We start from the raw sequence: 19,468 nt of genomic DNA on the forward strand, positions 1-19,468 counted from the left end.
CGAGTCGAAGGAGGGGGGTTCGAAGAGGCTCTTCTGGTCGCAGTATGCGGCACTAGAGCATCGCGTGTCCTTCAGGGATTAGCTGAAATAGCTGGTGGAGCTGCATAGGGTGGCCGAACTAGCCATTAAGGATTTGATAATCCAGCTGTGGCCAGTCAAAGCTATGCCTAGTAGCTACTTCGTACTCGTGAGGTGGACGGTGAACGCCTGTCCACGGCTGGACGTTATCAAGCACTCCGTCTGTATTGAGGGTGCCCGTATGGCCTTCGCTCGCTGCAAGATGTGGTGGGCGAAGATGAACACTGTTGAAGTCGCCAGCAGGCTGCCGGAGGGCAAGGAGCACCGCACACCCGAGCGATATTTCGAGGATGTCGTAGAAGGGTCTCGACTTGTAGCGGCGCAATGTTCGCAGGACATTGTATTTGAATAAATGTATTCATGTTTGCCTTTGACTTGTATTATGGGAACAAAGCCAGTTTTTGTAAAGTAATTTTATTATGCTTTGAATTGTTTCCTCCTGTACGGCCGTGTTGTGTGTAATCTGAGGGTTGGCCAGTCGTCGGCTTCTTCCCTCACGTAGATAGTACAGAGGTGTTCGGGATGGAATCTAAACAATCTTGATCCAATTACATGGTCCTTGAAGGAGTTGTTTAGCGCAACGAACAAGGCAATCAGACTTTATGGCTTCAACGCCCTCACTAGCCATAGGAGTTTTATAATAAAGCATGGTTGCAACCCCTGGTTTAAGACAGAGTACTGTCAGCATCTGATCGGGAAGTGCCGATCTCTCGCATAACGCGGAAAAAATCTCCAACGATTTGTAACCCTCGAGTAGCTGACCGGCTCTCGCCACATCATGACAGTCAGTTTTCGGCTTTCTCTACTAAGGTGCTCGTCTGGTCAAAGCCAGGGCACAATCGCAGTAGTTCTCCCTTTACTACCCTAGCCGATGGAGCGGAACGTAGGGTAGCAAGCACAGGAGCCGGGCAACCCAACTATTGACCAAAGACATGATTCGGAGCCAATGCATATAATGCTAAACTCGGGGTGCCGAACTTATATAAGAAGTGTTCGGACCGTGCTGCCGTATTGTGGGGCGACAGGCAGCCCCTCGCAGATATTAAACGTAAAATGGTGTCGATCCAGCAAATAAGCAGATCGAAATAAAAATGAAGTAAGAAGCAAAAACCACAGGAACTGGGCCATGAACCATTTTTATTATAACTGGATGGATACGTCAAAGCATATCTTGTACAGATGGTGCGAGAAGTATCCGGCCATTTAACATGCCGGAATCAATAGGGCGCAGCGTGTGGGTCCTGAGAAATAAGTATGAGCACCGTCAAGAAGAACGTATAAAGGTTACCCTACACACCTGTGTTGCTTGCCTCCGTTGTATTTCAGTCCTGCTAAAGGACTTGACATCAGGCTCGCGGAAAAAGGTGCCTGAAACAAGAAAAAGAAGTAAAAGTATGTGTGTCCAGGGTCGGTCTGGCTGAATTGTAGACCCCGGGTTATCTCGTGCCTCCGTCGATGTCCATGGAATTTTGCATGCGTAATTGTGTACGCGCGGTACGAATGCCACTACCTTATTGGGGCTAGGACAGAGGCCGAATTGCTAGTCGAGCTCTTGACGAGCCGCGCTATCCTGTTGCAGTGTAGTCCGGACCCGCTTGATGGTGTCCAGGGGCTCGGCAGCTGGATTATAATGCTGCTTGAGAAGGCCGCTCTGTACTTCTGCTGCTAGGGCGGCGGTTTGCTCCTCTGTTTAGTGGGAGCGTTCCATATTGTCATTGACTGTTATGACGCCGCATGGACCGGGCATCTTGAGCTTGAGATATGCATAGTGTGGCACTGCGTTAAATCTAGCAAATGCGGTTCGTCTGAGCAGTGCGTGGTAGCTGCTGCGGAAGGGGACGATATCTAAGATTAACTCTTCACTTCGGAAGTTGTCCGGAGAACCAAAGACCACCTCCAACGTGATTGAGCCTGTACAGCAGGCCTCTACACCTGGTATGACTCCTTTAAAGGTAGTCTTTGTTGGTTTGATTCGTGAGGGATTAATGCCCATCTTCCGTACTGTATCCTGGTACAGCAGGTTGAGGCTGCTTCCACCATCCATCAAGACTCGTGTTAGGTGGAATCCGTCGATGATTGGGTCAAGGACCAGTGCGGCCGAACCGCCGTGGTGGATACTAGTCGGATGATCTCGTCGATCGAAGGTGATCGGAAATGACGGCCATGGATTGAATTTTTGGACGACTGGCTCTACTGTGTAGACGTCCCTGAGTACTCGTTTGCGCTCCTTTCTGGGGATGTGCGTGGCATATATCATGTTCACCGTGTTGACTTGGGGGGGATTTCTTTTGTCCCCGGTGTTCGGTTGTCAGGGCTCTTCGTCCTCGTCCTCACTTTGTGATCCCTTTTCTTTGTTTTCGGCATTTAACTTGCCAGCCTGCTTGAAGACCCAACAATCCCTTTTGGTATGATTGGCTTGCTTATCCGGGGTGCCGTGAATTTGGCACGGACAGTCGAGTATGCGGTCCAGGCTGGAAGGTCCTTCGTTGTTTCTTTTGTAGGGTTTTTTCCGTTGGCCGGACTTGGAGCCACTGAATCTGGCGTTGACTATGGTGTCCTCGGTGTTGTCGCCATTGCTTCTGCATTTGTGTCTATTACGCCGGAGCCTGCCGGTGCAATTCTTGGCCTCTGTGGGGCCTGCCTCGTTGGCTGTGTTTTTGCTACGAGCCAGCTAGCTGTCCTCGCCTGCGCAAAAGCGGGTCATGAGTGCCGTAAGGGCTGCCATTGACTTCGGGTTTTCTTGTCCGAGGTGGTGTGCTAGCCATTCGTCACAGATGCCGTTTTTGAAGGCTGTTAGGGCCTCAGCATCCGGACAGTCAATGATCTGGTTCTTTTTGGTTAGGAACCTAGTCCAGAATTTTCTGGCTGATTCTCCGGGTTGTTGAACTATGTGGCTTCGGTCATCGGCATCTGGTGGCCGGACATAAGTTCCTTGGAAGTTGCCGAGGAAAGCCTCTTCCAAGTCCTCCCAGCTGCCGATGGAGTTCTCAGGCAGGCTATTTAACCAGTGCCGAGCTGGTCCTTTGAGCTTTAATGGGAGGTATTTGATGGCGTGGAGATCGTCTCCTCGGGCCATGCGGATGTGGAGAATGAAATCCTCGATCCATACTGCAGGATCGGTTGTGCCGTCGTATGATTTGATATTGATGGGCTTGAACCCCTCGGGGAATTCATGATCCAGTACTTCATCTGTGAAGCAGAGCGGATGTGCGGCACCTCTATACCGGGCCGCATCATGGCAGAGCTCTAATGGAGTCTGTCTGCGGCGTTCGGCCCGAGCGTGGTTAGGTTTGTCATGTCCGAATAGGTAGCCATCGTCGTGCTTTGAGGCACGTCCTCGCGATCCGTAGATCGATCTTGTGTGTCCTGCTCTACTGTCTAGAGTCTGTCGGAGGTCGTACATATGACTCCGGACTCTTCCGTCCCTATATTGGCGGGGTGGTGGGGCGTTCTGCTGTTCGGCCCGAGTTGCTGGTTTATCCGACCACGGGGTGGCCGTTCAGCCGCTCTGTCCCGACCACATGGTGGTCGGTCCGCACTACGTGAGGGATATATGTGCTCCGGCGCCTCCTCATCGAATTGAGGTAGCAGTCTGCGTTTCGGATAGCTCTTGGCTGGGCGGTTGAGGCCTATTCCTCGGCTGTCAGGACATCAGTCCATCTGTCGACGAGCAGGTCTTGTTCAACTTGAAGCTGCTGTTGTTTCTTTTTCAGGCTCCTTGCAGTGGCTATGAGCTGAAGCTTAAAGCGCTCTTGCTCGAGAGGATCCTCGAGCACGATGAAGTCTTCGTTGCCAAGGCTTGTCTCCTCCTCGGAGGGTGGACGGTAACTATCATCCTCCGAGTCATGTTCTATGGCTGTAGCGACCCGACCCGAATGGATCAAGTCTCTGTGCTTAAGTGTCATCCCTGGATCGGTATGCTGACACACACAGTACTTGAGGATTTATAACAGAGGTAAATCACATGTATAAGTGACGTAAAATACTATTACCTCAATCCAAAAATAGCGGAAGTAACAAGGTTGTGGATTCCCATCAACACCAACGACAAAGTTGAGTGTAGAAATCATAACCCTAACGTATCACTTACTCGTCGTAAGATAAACCTGCAACATGAGACGTTGCAGCCACAAGGGTCAGTACATTGAATGTACTGGCAAATTCACACCATAGAGAATGATGAACAATGGCTATCACTACATGCATATTTGGCTGGTGGAAAAGCTCTATGGTTATAAGGTTTTTGCGAAAAGCTAATTTTTCCCTACTACACAGGAATACATTTTATTTAACTATCATGGTGGTTGTTGAACATTGAAAATGGTTGACATCATTCTCAATCCCAATTAAGCATCATCATTAAAACCCAACAAAATTAATTTAAAGTAACATGATGAGATTCACATGATAATCCAAGTACTAGATACTCAAGATGTCCATAACCGGGGACACGGCTAACCATGATTAGTTTATACACTCTGCAGAGGTTTGCGCACTTTTCCCCACAAGACTCGATCGCCTCTGTTTAGTTTCTTGCACTACATGGTGTTTGAGAAGACGGATGACCGAGACATAGTCTTTTAGAAGCGCTAGCACCTTACGATGGATAGACCGTTACACCTACTTTCCCCTACATCTGCTAGTCTACCCTGTAAGAGTTCGCATGACTTAATCAACTATGCTAGAGCCCATAATAGCTTGTGGCTGCACACGGAAGTTTCTAGTATGAATAATCTCATGATCCCTTTGAGCCTGGGTGGTGGTCCATAAAAAAAAGGCAATCCTGGTCTACCCGGGTGCCTAGACAGGCAATCCTGAAATACCCAGGTACCTCAATCCACCCAGATGTGTGTTTAAGTTGCCACCTTAAGTAAACCATTAATTAACAATCTCACATCTGTCATGAATACTCTCAAAACCCAATCCACGTCTACGAGCATAACATGGCACTATAAGCATAACGTAATAGTAACTCCCAAGGTTTGAATGCAGGGCAATAGGTTCCTACCTCATCAACTACTTCTCAATACCCACATGTTATCAATCCTACTCATGCAATGTTTGAGGGTGAAACTAATGCATAAAAACTGGGTATGAAAGGGGATATGATCAAAGTGTGAACTTGCCTGCAATGTTGATGAAGATGATTCGCACTCATAACTCTTGATAGTTCTACTCGTCACACTCCGGTCAATCTATCGGCAAGCAATAATAACCACACATAAGCAATCACTCAAAAGATCAGGAAGAACGAAAAAGACAGTTCGGAAAACATCAAAATCAAGAAAATAACTCTTGCAACATAAAACAATTTCTAACAGTACCAAAATTATATGAATTTGGCATTATCAGAAAGTTTAGGTCAAGAGCTTCGATTTGCAAAAAGAATCAACTAAATCGGAGTTATAAAACTCAAGTTATGTTCAAAAGAAGTTTGAATATGAATCTAAACAAATTTCGAAATTTGAAAAATTTCAATAATATGTTTGGGTTGGATTACTGGATAGAGGGGATCATAACGAAGAAGTGGGCGTTGGTTTCGTTGGATTTGGACAAACGAGTAAAAAGTTATGGCTATTTGAAAAATCAGGGCCAAGCTGTTTTATGGAAGAAAAATAGTTACGGCTAGGGTCTAATGTATAAATACGTAGACTAATTGATAATCTAATTATTTTATCATATTAGTCTAGAAATAATAAACTATAGAAGTATAAGAAGAAAAAAAACAAAAAAATACCTTTATAAGGCGGAGAAAAGATGATTTTGGAGAAAGGGGACAATTTCCAAAAGTCACGCCGGAGAGGACAAATATATTTTTCTTAAATGAATCTGGTCAAACCAAAATATTGATTTAAGCCGAATCGGATGATTTTTGGAGGCTCTATGAGTCTATATTTATTGGTGAAAAAGAGGCTTAGGGGTTAAAGGCTAGGCAATGTGGGACTAAACGTAGACGAAAATATACAAAACAGAGAAACAAAAGAGGCGGATGGGCCTAAAGGCCTTCGGCCGGCCGCCCACGCACGCTGCAGCTGCGTTTTAAAAAAAATCGGCCTAAGAGAAAAAAAATGAAAAGACTGGCTGGGCCTGGCCCATATAGGATAAAGAAAAAAATAGGGCGCCCGCTGGTACTATGATGCACACGTGAGCGACAGTTAGTTTCAGGCGCGCGCGTAGTTTTTTGTTTTTTTACAGAATGCGATAAACTGAAAAACGAAAATAAAAATAAAACTTTATATAGGCATATTATATATCAAAATTTTCAGAAAAAGATTTTTTACAAGTTGAACATTTTTATAATGCCAAATAAAATCCACTCAAATTTAGATAATTCAAGGAGTGCTACTGGTCTAATAAAATCCAATAAAAATCATTTTAAAAATATCAAAATGATTTCAAATTTATTTCTCTCCAATTTTCTGTTGTAGGGAATCATGTTACCCTAATTTCCATATATTTTATTTTTGGAGAAAAATAATTTGAATAAAACTCAAATAACTCCAAATTGAAAATAAATTCAAAAGAACTTTGAATTTAATTCTTTGAAACTCCCAACTCATATTTCATATAATTTGAAGAAGTCATTTTATCTTCTCTCATGAAAATCATTGAGCTGCATGAAGTTTATGAATTGAAATATTTCCAAATGAAATTCAATTATTTTCAAATACCCTTTCATTTAATTTAAATGGAAGAAGTCATATCATCTTCGCTCAAGGGTTTTGTATTTGAAAAGAATTTGAATTCATGGAGATCAGAAAGCAAATATGAAAGTTTGTGAAAGTCCTTTTATTCCCTCTCATTTAACTTTCAAAAAGTTTCGAATTCACTCACTTTCAGTCAATCAATCAAATCTATCTATTTAATATAACATTCCAAAATTTAGAATTTTGGGATGTTACAAACCTACCACCCTTAAAATGAATCTCGTCCTCGAGATTCGGAGAGGCTAGAAAGAAATAGGTTAGGGTCGGGGTCTTCTCAAAATCCATCAATTGTCGCAGGAGGGGGTTTGGGGTGCTACCACCCTTAGAAGCATGGTTACGGTTCCATCAAAACTCATATACTTCATCCATATTGTTAACAGTGTCGGTCTTCTCAGATCTTCAGGATAATTCCTTATCCGGGCTCTTCCGGTAGTGGCATAACCTTTACCACAATTTTTCTGTCCTTTCATCTTGGTAAGGTTATTCTGAGACTGGGTCTTCTTACCTGACATGTATGGCGCCAGTACTAAACAACTAATCGATATCTCATGGTGGTCAACAATTTATGGTTTCTCCTGCAGGAAATGGGTCTGGGTTGATCCTCACCGTATAACCTACGGTTGGCAAAAACTGCCGTGTACAAGGGGAAAATACTTATACCATTCTAAGTTTAACAGGGTTTTGATCGTCGTCTCTTTACTATAGGTAAGTCACTCAGATTTACCATCCCACATAGCAAGGCGAATAATAAGAGTAAGTCGGTATGGTGATCAATCCATCCCGCACCCAAATCATTACCTTGTATACGGTTTAGCGAATCTCGCATTCTAACACTCGGTCATCCTCACAAGCATTGCAGAATTTCTCTTGTCCACGAACTGCGTTCGGAATAATCCATTGATTCCGCAAGCCAAACAAACATCTATCGTTCCTTCACAACTCTCAGGTTTTGCGTTACTCCTATAAAATTGTCTGCCGATAAACATCGTATCTTCCTCCAGGGTTTTTCCTTCAGCAAGAATGTGCTTGCTTCTTGGCAGGTCCTGGGCCTGTGGGTTATGGCCCATCTCATCACTTGTAAACTTTGAACTCATCCTCGGGGCAACTGATCATTATTCCAACATCCAACTTCCAAGCATACTTAAAATCCATCAAATTGTACTGTCTTCCTTCCTTCTATTGGCACCAACTAGGACATGATTGCTCAGACTCATCATGGAATTTCCATTGATCCATATTTCCAACATCATACCTCCTTTATTTCCAATAGTAATTCATCTCTTCATCCTCGTGGGATATCCCACATACCGAGATAAAAACTTATACTTATGAAGTCCATACTCCACTTCGTAGAACATCATTATCCTTTCCAGGGTCAAGCGTCCTTACAGGGGAATATTGGCCATCTCTACATGGCACTTCTTCAACTGGGAAACGTGAAACACATCATGAACTCCTGACAGTCCTTCGGGTGACTCCAACTTGTTGGCCACTTCTCCCATACGCTCCAAGACTCGGTATGGTCCTACAAATCTCGGAGCTAACTTTCCCTTAACTCCAAATCGTTTAACTCCTCGCAGAGGGGGCACATGAAGACATGCTCTGTCTCCAATTTCATAGAGTACCTCCTTGCATTTTTGAGTCTGTATAACTCTTCTGTCTGGACTGAGCTACCTTCAGTCTATCTCGAATCAACTTAACATTCTCTTCTGACTCCTTGATCACATTTGGTCCAAACAACTGACAGTCTCCAACTTCATCCCACATACTCTTGGAGTATCACACATATTGAGACAAAACTCGTATTCATTTTGTCTGAAATCCACTCAGTGGAGTATCCTTATCTTTTCCAGGGGTCAAGGGTTCTTACAGGGTACTACCACCCTTAAAATGCACAAATCTTTCATAGACCATATTTCTCATATCCTCAGAATGGCCAAAATTCTTCTTCATAGAGTAACAACTCATAAGATCCATATCAGTACCAACGATGCTAACTTTATTCATTCTCAAGTGATTACAATCTCTCGCTTTTCCATTACATGTCTCAACTCAACACCTCAATATAAAAGAAAATGTTCTCACTTCTACTACTCCATTTCTTTTGTTGCAAACTCAACTATTTAGCACAAGTTTCCTTCTCCTTGGGGCATTCTCTGGCAAAGTGCCCTGCTCCATTACAACTAAAACATATTACTTCTGACAAGTATCGAGGTTTTCTTTTTGGGCAATTGTTGAGGTAGTGCCCTGACTCCTTGCACCTATAACAGGTGATATGACTCAGGTCCTTCCTGGAATCCAATCTGCTTCTCTTCCTGGACCTTTCCATGCCAATCATGGCTTCTATTTCTTGTGGGTCATATTCTACTTCCTCTGTCGGGAATTCTACTAGATCCTCATTCATACAATTCTGGGAGATGTGTCCTTCTTCTCCACATGAATAGCATGACTTGGTGCATGGTTTAATTGGTTCTTCTTTGGGCGTGTCCTCCATCTCTTCCTTCATCACGGGTTCTTCTAAAATTTCCATAAGGGCTCCTTTCATTACTTCTTTCTTCTGCTGGATGGTTCATTGTACCATGGGGTAAATGTGACACTGAGCAGGATAGTGGGTAGTCCCTTCACACAAGAAACAAGTAATCTGCCTAATTGGGCATTCTTCAACTGGGTGACTTCCTTCACAATTAGGGCATTCATCCTTGTGTTCTTTATGGGTGTGTCCTATTTCTCCACAAATCTTGCATGCACAAGGTTTCTTCATATCCTTTCCATAAGGCTTCAACTTCTGGGACACAAACCGAGACTTTGGCAAAGTCAACTTAAATTCTTTCCAAGTGGTTACTCCTTGCCATCCATTGATGGTTTGGTACATTCTCCACCAAGTAGCAGTACCTCTTTTAAAGCACTGAAGAGCATGCTGGGTCATATCCTTTCCGACTATAGGGTTATTCTCCATGTGATCCTCCATGTTCTGAATCCATCAGTCTGTCTCCAACTGACTCATCGGTCCAGAAAATACAAGCTCATCTTCATTCATCCTCTATTGGGTCCATGGGTTTGGGGTGAGATAAGAAAGATAGAGAGGGATACACACAATGCAAACAACAGTTTTGAAAAGACAGATTTTATTTGTGGCCGTCGGGAAAAACATCAAACAAATGACAGCTCACATACGTCGCATCTAACGTAGCTATATAACAGGGTTTTGGTCTTCTAAAGGTCAATAAATCTTCAACGTCTCCAAACTCTTCAAGCCTTGTTCATGCCTCTAATGGCTTCTTCCAATCATGCTTGTCTTTCTCAAGTTCTTTTGCCAGATCAACTCTGTTGACGCGAAGTCTCTCGTGACGTCCTTTAATATCCTGGAGTTGCGTTCCAAACTTCTGGGTTTCAACATCCTTGGCGTGAACCATGGTCTAGTTCCTGACGAATCGTTAGTTTCTCGAGGTTTTGCTCCTCCAGCTTGGCTACTCTCATCTTTAGGGTCCTGAGTTCCTCATGAAATACTTCCTTATCAAAATACTGCTTCTTGTAGGTCCATCTTAACTTCTTGATGTAATACTCCAGATCCTGGTGATACACTAGCTAAGGTTAAAACTTCACCTCTTGCTGTTAGATGCACCATCAGCCTTCTACCATCCAATCCTTCCATGTATATGCATGCTTAACTCAGCACGGCGACAATAGCATAAGAAGGCGATAACATCATGGATAGCTATGTTTCTGCTCTTGTCATTCCCATGAGCTATCATTCCATAGTTGATATCTCCTACCTTAGGGTTTTCTTTGACAAAACTTCGAGTTCTCATGCTCCTTGTTTCAGTCTTTCTCCGATACACCTTGATCTCGGGTATTGACAACTTCCATAGTCTGCCAAGTTCCATAAGGGTAGCCTTCCTAGGTCATACAAATCTGGAAATTCTTCAGAGCCTTCAAATTCTACTTGTCTTCGGTCTTCAACCATTGTAGTTTCTATTATTCAGATGCACAGAAAATACTCTTCATTCCGAAGTGGTCTTAGTTGTCCGATATCTTGTACTTCTTGGAGTGGTCTCATCAGTCGAATCTTCGTGTGGTTAAAAGGGGAAAGGGGTATGGTCTCACTAAAGGGAATTTTTGAATAAACTCAGAAGAGAAGGGAGGTAAAAGATCTTTTTGAAAAGAAAGTTGTAGAGAAAATATTTCCTATGGGCTTGCCAGTTTCTAGGGGTCACGTCCAACAGTCAACATGTGCTCTGATACCATCTTGTAGCGACCCAACCCGAATGGATCAAGTCTCTGTGCTTAAGTGTCATCCCTGGATCGGTATGTTGACACACACAGTACTCGAGGATTTATAACAGAGGTAAATCACATGTATAAGTAACGTAAAATACTATTACCTCAATCCAAAATAGCGGAAGTAACAAGGTTGTGGATTCCCATCAACACCAACGTCAAAGTTGAGTGTAGAAATCGTAACCCTAACGTATCACTTACTCGTCGTAAGATAAACCTGCAACATGAGACGTTGCAGTCACAAGGGTCAGTACATTGAATGTACTGGCATATTCACACCATAGAGAATGATGAACAATGGCTATCACTACATGCATATTTGGCTGGTGGAAAAGCTCTATGGTTATAAGGTTTTTGCGAAAAGCCAATTTTTCCCTACTACACAGGAATAAATTTTATTTAACTATCATGGTGGTTGTTGAACATTGAGAATGGTTGACAGCATTCTCAATCCCAATTAAGCATCATCATTAAAACCCAACAAAATTAATTTAAAGTAACATGATGAGATTCACATGATAATCCAAGTACTAGATACTCAAGATGTCCATAACCGGGGACACGGCTAACCATGATTAGTTTATACACTCTGCAGAGGTTTGCGCACTTTTCCCCACAAGACTCAATCGCCTCCGTTTGGTTTCTCGCACTACATGGTGTTTGAGAAGACGGATGACCGAGACATAGTCTTTCAGAAGCGCTAGCACCTTACGATGGATAGACCGTTACACCTACTTTCCCCTACATCTGCTAGTCTACCCTGTAAGAGTTTGCACGACTTAATCAACTATGCTAGAGCCCATAATAGCTTGTGGCTGCACACGGAAGTTTCTAGTATGAATAATCTCACGATCCCTTTGAGCCTGGGTGGCGGTCCATAAAAAACAGGCAATCCTGGTCTACCGAGGTGCCTAGACAGGCAATCCTGGATTACCCAGGTACCTCAATCCACCCAGATGTGTGTTTAAGTTGCCACCTTAAGTAAACTATTAATTAACAATCTCACATCTGTCATGAATACTCTCAAACCCCAATCCACGTCTACGAGCATAGCATGGCACTATAAGCATAATTTAATAGTAACTCCCAAGGTTTGAATGCAAGGCAATAAGTTCCTACCTCATCAACTACTTCCCAATACCCACATGTTATCAATCCTACTCATGCAATGTTTGAGGGTGAAACTAATGCATAAAAACTGGGTATGAAAGGGGATATGATAAAAGTGTGAACTTGCCTGCAATGTTGATAAAGATGATTCGCACTCATAACTCTTGATAGTTCTACTCGTCACACTCCGGTCAATCTATCATAAGCAAGCAATAGTAACCACACATAAGCAATCACTCAAAAGATCTGGAAGAACGAAAAAGACAGTTCGGAAAACATCAAAATCAAGCAAATAACTCTTGCAACATAAAACAATTTCTAACAGTACCAAAATTATATGAATTTGGCCTTATCAGAAAGTTTAGGTCAAGAGCTTCGATTTGCAAAAAGAATCGACTAAATCGGAGTTATAAAACTCAAGTTATGTTCAAAAGAAGTTTGAATATGAATCTAAACAAATTTCGAAATTTCAAAATTTCAAAAACATGTTTGGGTTGGATTACTGGATAGAGGGGATCATAACGAAGAAGTGGGCGTTGGTTTCGTTGGATTTGGATAAACAAGTAAAAAGTTGGCTATTTTAAAAATCTGGGCCAAGCTGTTTTACGGAAGAAAAATAGCTACGGCTAGGGTCTAATGTATAAATACGTAGACTAATTGATAATCTAATTATTTTATCACATTAGTCTAGAAATAATAAACTATGGAAGTATGAGAAGAAAAAAAACAAAGAAAGATACCTTTATAAGGCGGAAAAAAGATGATTTTGGAAAAAGGAACAATTTCCAAAAGTCACACAGAAGAGGACAAATATTTTTTTTTAAATGAATCTAGTCAAACCAAAATATTGATTTAACTCGAATCGAATGATTTTTGGAGGCTCTATGGGTCTATATTTATTGGTGGAAAAGAGGCTTAGTAGTCAAAGGCTAGGCAATGTGGGACTAAACGTAGACAAAAATATACGAAACAGAGAAAAAAAAGGCGGATGGGCCTAAAGGGCTTCGGCCGGCCGCAGGCGCACGCTGCGGCTGCGTTTTAAAAAAAAAATCAGCCTAAGAGAAAAATAAAAGGAAAAGGCTCGCTGGGCCTGGCCCATATAGCATAAAGCAAAAAAATAGGGCGCCCGCTGGTACTATGATGCGCACATGAGCGACAGTTAGTTTCAGGCGCGCGCGCAGTTTTTTGTTTCTTTGCAGAATGCGATAATCTGAAAAACGAAAATAAAAATAAAACTTTGTATAGGCATATTATATATCAAAATTTTCAGAAAAATATTTTCTACAAGTTGAACATTTTTATAATGCCAAATAAAATCCACTCAAATTTAGATAATTCAAAGAGTGCTACTGGTCTAATAAAATCCAATAAAAATCATTTTAAAAATATCAAAATGATTTTAAATTTATTTCTCTCCAATTTTCTGTTGTAGGGAATTATGTTACCCTAATTTCCATATATTTTATTTTTGGAGAAAAATAATTTGAATAAAACTCAAATAACTCCAAATTGAAAATAAATTCAAAAGAACTTTGAATTTAATTCTTTGAAACTCCCAACTCATATTTCATATAATTTGAAGAAGTCATTTTATCTTCTCTCATGAAAATCATTGAGTTGCATGAAGTTTATGAATTGAAATATTTCCAAATGAAATTCAATTATTTTCAAATACCCTTTCATTTAATTTAAATGGAAGAAGTCATATCATCTTCGCTCAAGGGTTTTGTATTTAAAAAGAATTTGAATTCATGGAGATGAGAAAGCAAATATGAAAGTTTGTGAAAGTCCTTTTATCCCCTCTCATTTAACTTTCAAAAAGTTTCGAATTCACTCACTTTCAGTCAATCAATCAAACAATCACTCAAATCTATCTATTTAATATAACATTCCAAAATTTAGAATTTTGGGATGTTACAATGGCCTGTTCGTCAGAGTTGTCTTGCCTGCTGTCGTGTTCCTGTTCGGATGTAGCCCCGACAGGATCTTCATTGTTTTCGGCGTCGCCCAGAGTACTATTTTTTCCGGTGCCAGTGTTGTCGTCCTTTGAGTGGCGGGGCTTGAGGCGGTGCTTGGGCCGCCGACACTTGGACTGTGTCTCGGAGGTTTTATTCGTATCTGGCTCTTCTTTGTCGTCGCCAGATCCTTTAGGTGTATCAACCATGTACACGTCGTATGAAGAGGTAGCCGTCCAACGTCCAGTGAATGGCGGGTCTTGGCCTTGCTCCTTATCGGCATCGTCGTCCATACCGTCAATGTCTTCGGAGCCATAGTCAAGCATGTCGGTTAAGTCATCGACGGTGGCTATGAAGTGGGTGGCGGGTGGGAAGCAAGATTCCTCATCATCCGTCTCTAGCTCGAACCAGACATAGTTCGGCTGTGAGTCCTTCTCCAAGGACAAATTCTTTAAAGATTTTAACACGTCACCCAAAGGCGAGTGCTGGAGAACGTCAGCGGCGCTGAACTCGAAGATCAATAATCGATCTAGCTCGGTGTCCGCGGGTGTACACAATCCAGAACTTATAACTGGAGACGAGTCCGAAGTTCCGTTAAAGCGAATATTGCAGGGCGTTGAGTCCATGTGTGGCTCCAACGCCGCAGACTATGAGGCCTCGGATGGCTCGATCTGCTTCAGCTCTAAGGTCGTTGCAGCCACAGGAACCATCTCCTGGGTGTGATCCGATGAAAGTTTTAAGTCACGTTCAACGGGATGAGGGGGAGCGATCGCCGCGGGCTCAAATCCCTCGAAGATCAAGTCTCCATGGATATCCACAACATAGTTCAAGCTTCTGAATCCGACCTGATGGCCAGAGGCGTAGCTGTCGATCTGCTCCAGATAGCCAAGCGAGTTGGCCCGCAGTATGAAGCCGCCGAATACGAAGATCTGTCCGAGGGGGATTCCTCCTTGGACAGTGTCATTATTGAAGATTGAAGGGGCCATCGAACCTTTTGTCGACGTCATAGTGGAACTCTCAATGAAAGCACCAATGTAGGTGTCAAAATCGGCGGATCTCGGGTAGGGGGTCCCGAACTATGCGTCTAGGATCGATGGTAACAGGAGACAGGGGACACGATGTTTACCCAGGTTCGAGCCCTCTCTATGGAGGTAATACCCTACTTCCTGCTTGATTGATCTAGATGAATGAGTATTACAAGAGTTGATCTACCACGAGATCGTAATGGCTAAACCCTAGAAGTCTAGCCTATGAATATGGTAATGAGTATATGTGATGTCCTTTTCGCACTATCCCCTTCTGCTTATATAGACACCGAGGGGATCTAGGGTTTACATGGAGTCAATTACATAATAAGGAATCTTTGGTCGCCAAGCTTGCCTTCCACGCCAAGTAGAGTCCAATCCAGACACAGTGCAGTCTTCGGCCTTCATGTCTTCACAGACCATCAGTCCGGCCCATGGATAATAGGCCAGACGCCCGAGGACCCCTTAGTCCAGGACTCCCTCAAGGGGGGCCGGCCCCCTAGTCCAATTTGGTTTGGGCTAGGGGGCGCGCGCCCTACCTTGGCCTACCTCCTATCTTCCACCAATAGGCCCATGAGGCCCAATAACCCCCCGAGGGGTTCCGGTAACCCCCCGGTACTCCAGAAAATACCCGATACACCTAGGAACTGTTCTGGTGTCTGAATATAGTCTTCCAATATATCAATCTTTATGTCTCAACCATTTCGAGACTCCTCGTCATGTCCGTGATCTCATCCGGGACTCTGAACTACCTTCGGTACATCAAAACACATAAACTCATAATACCGATCGTCATCAACGTTAAGCGTGCGGACCCTACCGGTTCGAGAACTATGTAGACATGACCGAGACTCATCTCCGGTCAATAACCAATAGCGGAACCTGGATGCTTATATTGGCTCCCACATATTCTACGAAGATCTTTATCGGTCAAACCGCATAACAACATACGTTGTTCCCTTTGTCATCAGTATGTTACTTGCCCGAGATTCGGCCGTTGGTATCATCAAACCTAGTTCAATCTCGTTACTAGCAAGTCTTTGTACTTGTTCCGTAATGCATCATCCCGCAACTAACTCATTAGTCACATTGCTTACAAGGCTTATAGTGATGTGCATTACCGAGAGGGCCCAGAGATACCTCTCCGACAATCGGAGTGACAAATCCTAATCTCGATCTATGCCAACTAAACAAACACCATCGAAGACACCTGTAGAGCATATTTATAATCACCTAGTTACGTTGTGACGTTTGATAGCACACTAAGTGTTCCTCCGGTATTCGGGAGTTGCATAATCTCATAGTCATAGGAACATGTATAAGTTATGGAGAAAGCAATAGCAATAAACTAAACTATCATAGTGCTAAGCTAACGTATGGGTCTTGTCTATCACATCATTCTCTAATGATGTGATCCCGTTCATCAAATGACAAAACATGTCTATGGCTAGGAAACTTAACCATCTTTGATTAACGAGCTAGTCTAGTAGAGGCATACTAGGGACACTCCGTTTTTGTCTATGTATTCACACATGTACTAAGTTTCCGGTTAATACAATTATAGGATGAATAATAAACTTTTATCATGATATAAGGAAATATAAATAACAACTTTATTATTGCCTCCAGGGCATATTTCCTTCATGTCTGTCCTTCTGCACAAGGACTACGTCTGGTTGGAGAGGTTGTGAGTTAACATAGAAGATATCTTTTCGCACTATTCTCCTCGACAATTGGTTCATCAACCAATGTCGATTACTCATGGTAGATACTTGAGGCGTTCTCCAAACCTTCACAGACTTCTTCGAAAACCACAATCACTCTTGGTCTCTGAAGAAATTGACACCTAACCATCTAGAGAGTTTGCAGCTCTCAAGAGTTATAGGCGGAGCATACTAGACTTAGATTCGAGCGATGTTGAACCACTGTCTAATTTTTGGCTCTAGGAGTTTTCTCTTAGTGGATTTTAAACTCAAATCACTCGGATAGGGGGTTGCTCAACAATCTTCTTAGAATCAAACGGAGCAACCACCGGACAAAGTCGGTGCGGGGTGGCTATTTATAGCCGCAGCCTTCCCGGATGGGAAATGAGCATTTTGGACACGCGGTCCAGCCAATGGCCAGCCGACACGTTCACAATGGTCGTATTTTGGAGCAATGGTAATATTACTTGAGGAACAAGTAATGCTACACTACTACAGGATGCAGCTAACGCGACACTATGATCAGAGACCCTTGGACGAAACTGTGTGCGATGCATTAATCGCAAATGGTGATTAAAAAACCATCAAAAAAGATGCAAAATGTTTGTGATGAAGTATATATCAAACATGGTTCAGATTTTAGTTGCGTGTGCGATGCAGGGCATACGGTTCAGTGCAATGAACTGTTTGTGATGAGGAAGAACAACAGAAACGGGCGGCCAGATCAAGGTGTGTGGGATATACGGCATACAGTTAACTCGGATAAACTGTTTGTGATGAGTCAGAACAACAAAACGGGCAGCCAGATGAAGGTGTGTGCGATATACGGCATAAAGTTCACTCTGATGAATTGTTTGTGATTAGGCAACACAAAAGAAACGGTCAGCCAGATAAAGGTGTGTGCGATATACGGTATACGATTCACTCGGATGAACTGTTTTTGATTAGGCTTGACAACAGAAACATCCAATTACATAGATGGCTAGTACACAAATGACATTTCCACACACCAAAGTAAACTATTACATGCATAATTAACCAGGATAAACGATCATCTGATCATCATCTACTTCTTGTGACGCTTGCCGCCACTGCTCTACTAGGATAAACGAAACAATATTCTTTACTGCGAATAGTGTGCTCTGTTGGGCACACAACTATATGGATCATAGCCTTGGGCGAGCAATGTGCATGCACGCGTCGTGCTAGCTCGATGTTCCTTCTATGCTTAGTTTCCATTAATTGATGGCATTTTATGAACACGCCACCATTTCCCGCCGCCACCCAGTGATATTGCGCATAAACCTAGGCGGCGTGAGACGCACAGAGGCAACAAGCGCAGCCTGTAGCACATTGACACGTCTCCAGCGTATCTATAATTTTCGATTGTTCCATGCTATTATATTATCTGTTTTGGATGTTTAATGGGCTTTAATATGCTCTTTTATATTATTTTTGGGACTAACCTATTAACCAGAGGCCCAGCGCCAGTTTCTATTTTTTGCCTATTTTAGAGTTTTGTAGAAAAGGAATACCAAACGGAGGCCAAACGGAATGAAACCTTCGCGATGATCTTTCTTGGACCGAAAGCAATCCAAAAAACTTGGAGTCGAAGTCTGGAACTCCACGAGGAAGCCACGAGGCAAGAGGGCGCGCCCAGGGGGTAGGCGCGCCCCCACCCTCGTGGGGCCCTCGTAGCTCCACCGACGTACTTCTTTCGCCTATATATACTCTTATACCCTAGAAACATCAGGGAGAGCCACATAACCACTTTTCCACCGCCTCAACCTTCTGTATCCGTGAGATCCCATCTTGGGGCCTTTTCCGGTGATCTACCGGAGGCGGAATCGATCACGGAGGACTTCTACATCAACACCATTGACTCTCCGATGAAGCGTGAGTAGTTTACCATAGACCTTCGGGTCCATAGTTATTAGCTAGATGACTTCTTCTCTCTCTTTGATTCTCAATACAAAGTTCTCCTCGATGTTCTTGGAGATCTATTCGATGTAGTACTCTTTTGCGGTGTGTTTGTCAAGATCCAATGAATTGTGGATTTATGAACAAGATTATCTATGAACATTATTTGGTTTTTCTCTGAATTCTTATATGCATGATTTGATATCTTTGCAAGTCTCTTTGAATTATCGGTTTAGTTTGGCCTACTAGATTGATCTTTCTTGTAATGGGAGAAGTGCTTAGATGAATACCCTCTTAGCATTTTATAGTTGCCGAGCTGCCCTTACCTATTCGTAAGTACGATGGAGTTCCCGAAGAAGGGATGACGACTTCATCATGCTGACCTGAAGTAGAGAAATGAAGACATCAACGAGAGGGATCAATTCTTCGAGAATGGCAACCAAGCCCGATAACACTTGCTAGAATTTCGTAACCAGAACTTTTTCCCTTGACTCTACCTCTTAAATCTCGGGACGCGATTTCTTGTAGTGGAGGAGATTTATAGCACCCCGATAATCATGCTATAGTAATCTCCCCCTTATGATACCACGTCATCACCTTTTTACTAAGCCAATGGTCACTTGATCAAAATTCAAGTCAAACTCAAATTTAAAATAAAGTAAAAACAATATTTATCCCAACCACAAATAAAA

Source organism: Triticum urartu, chromosome 3A (assembly GCF_056163025.1).
Source record: "Triticum urartu cultivar PI428250 chromosome 3A, HENAU_Tu73, whole genome shotgun sequence".
NCBI classification, from domain to species: domain Eukaryota; kingdom Viridiplantae; phylum Streptophyta; class Magnoliopsida; order Poales; family Poaceae; genus Triticum; species Triticum urartu.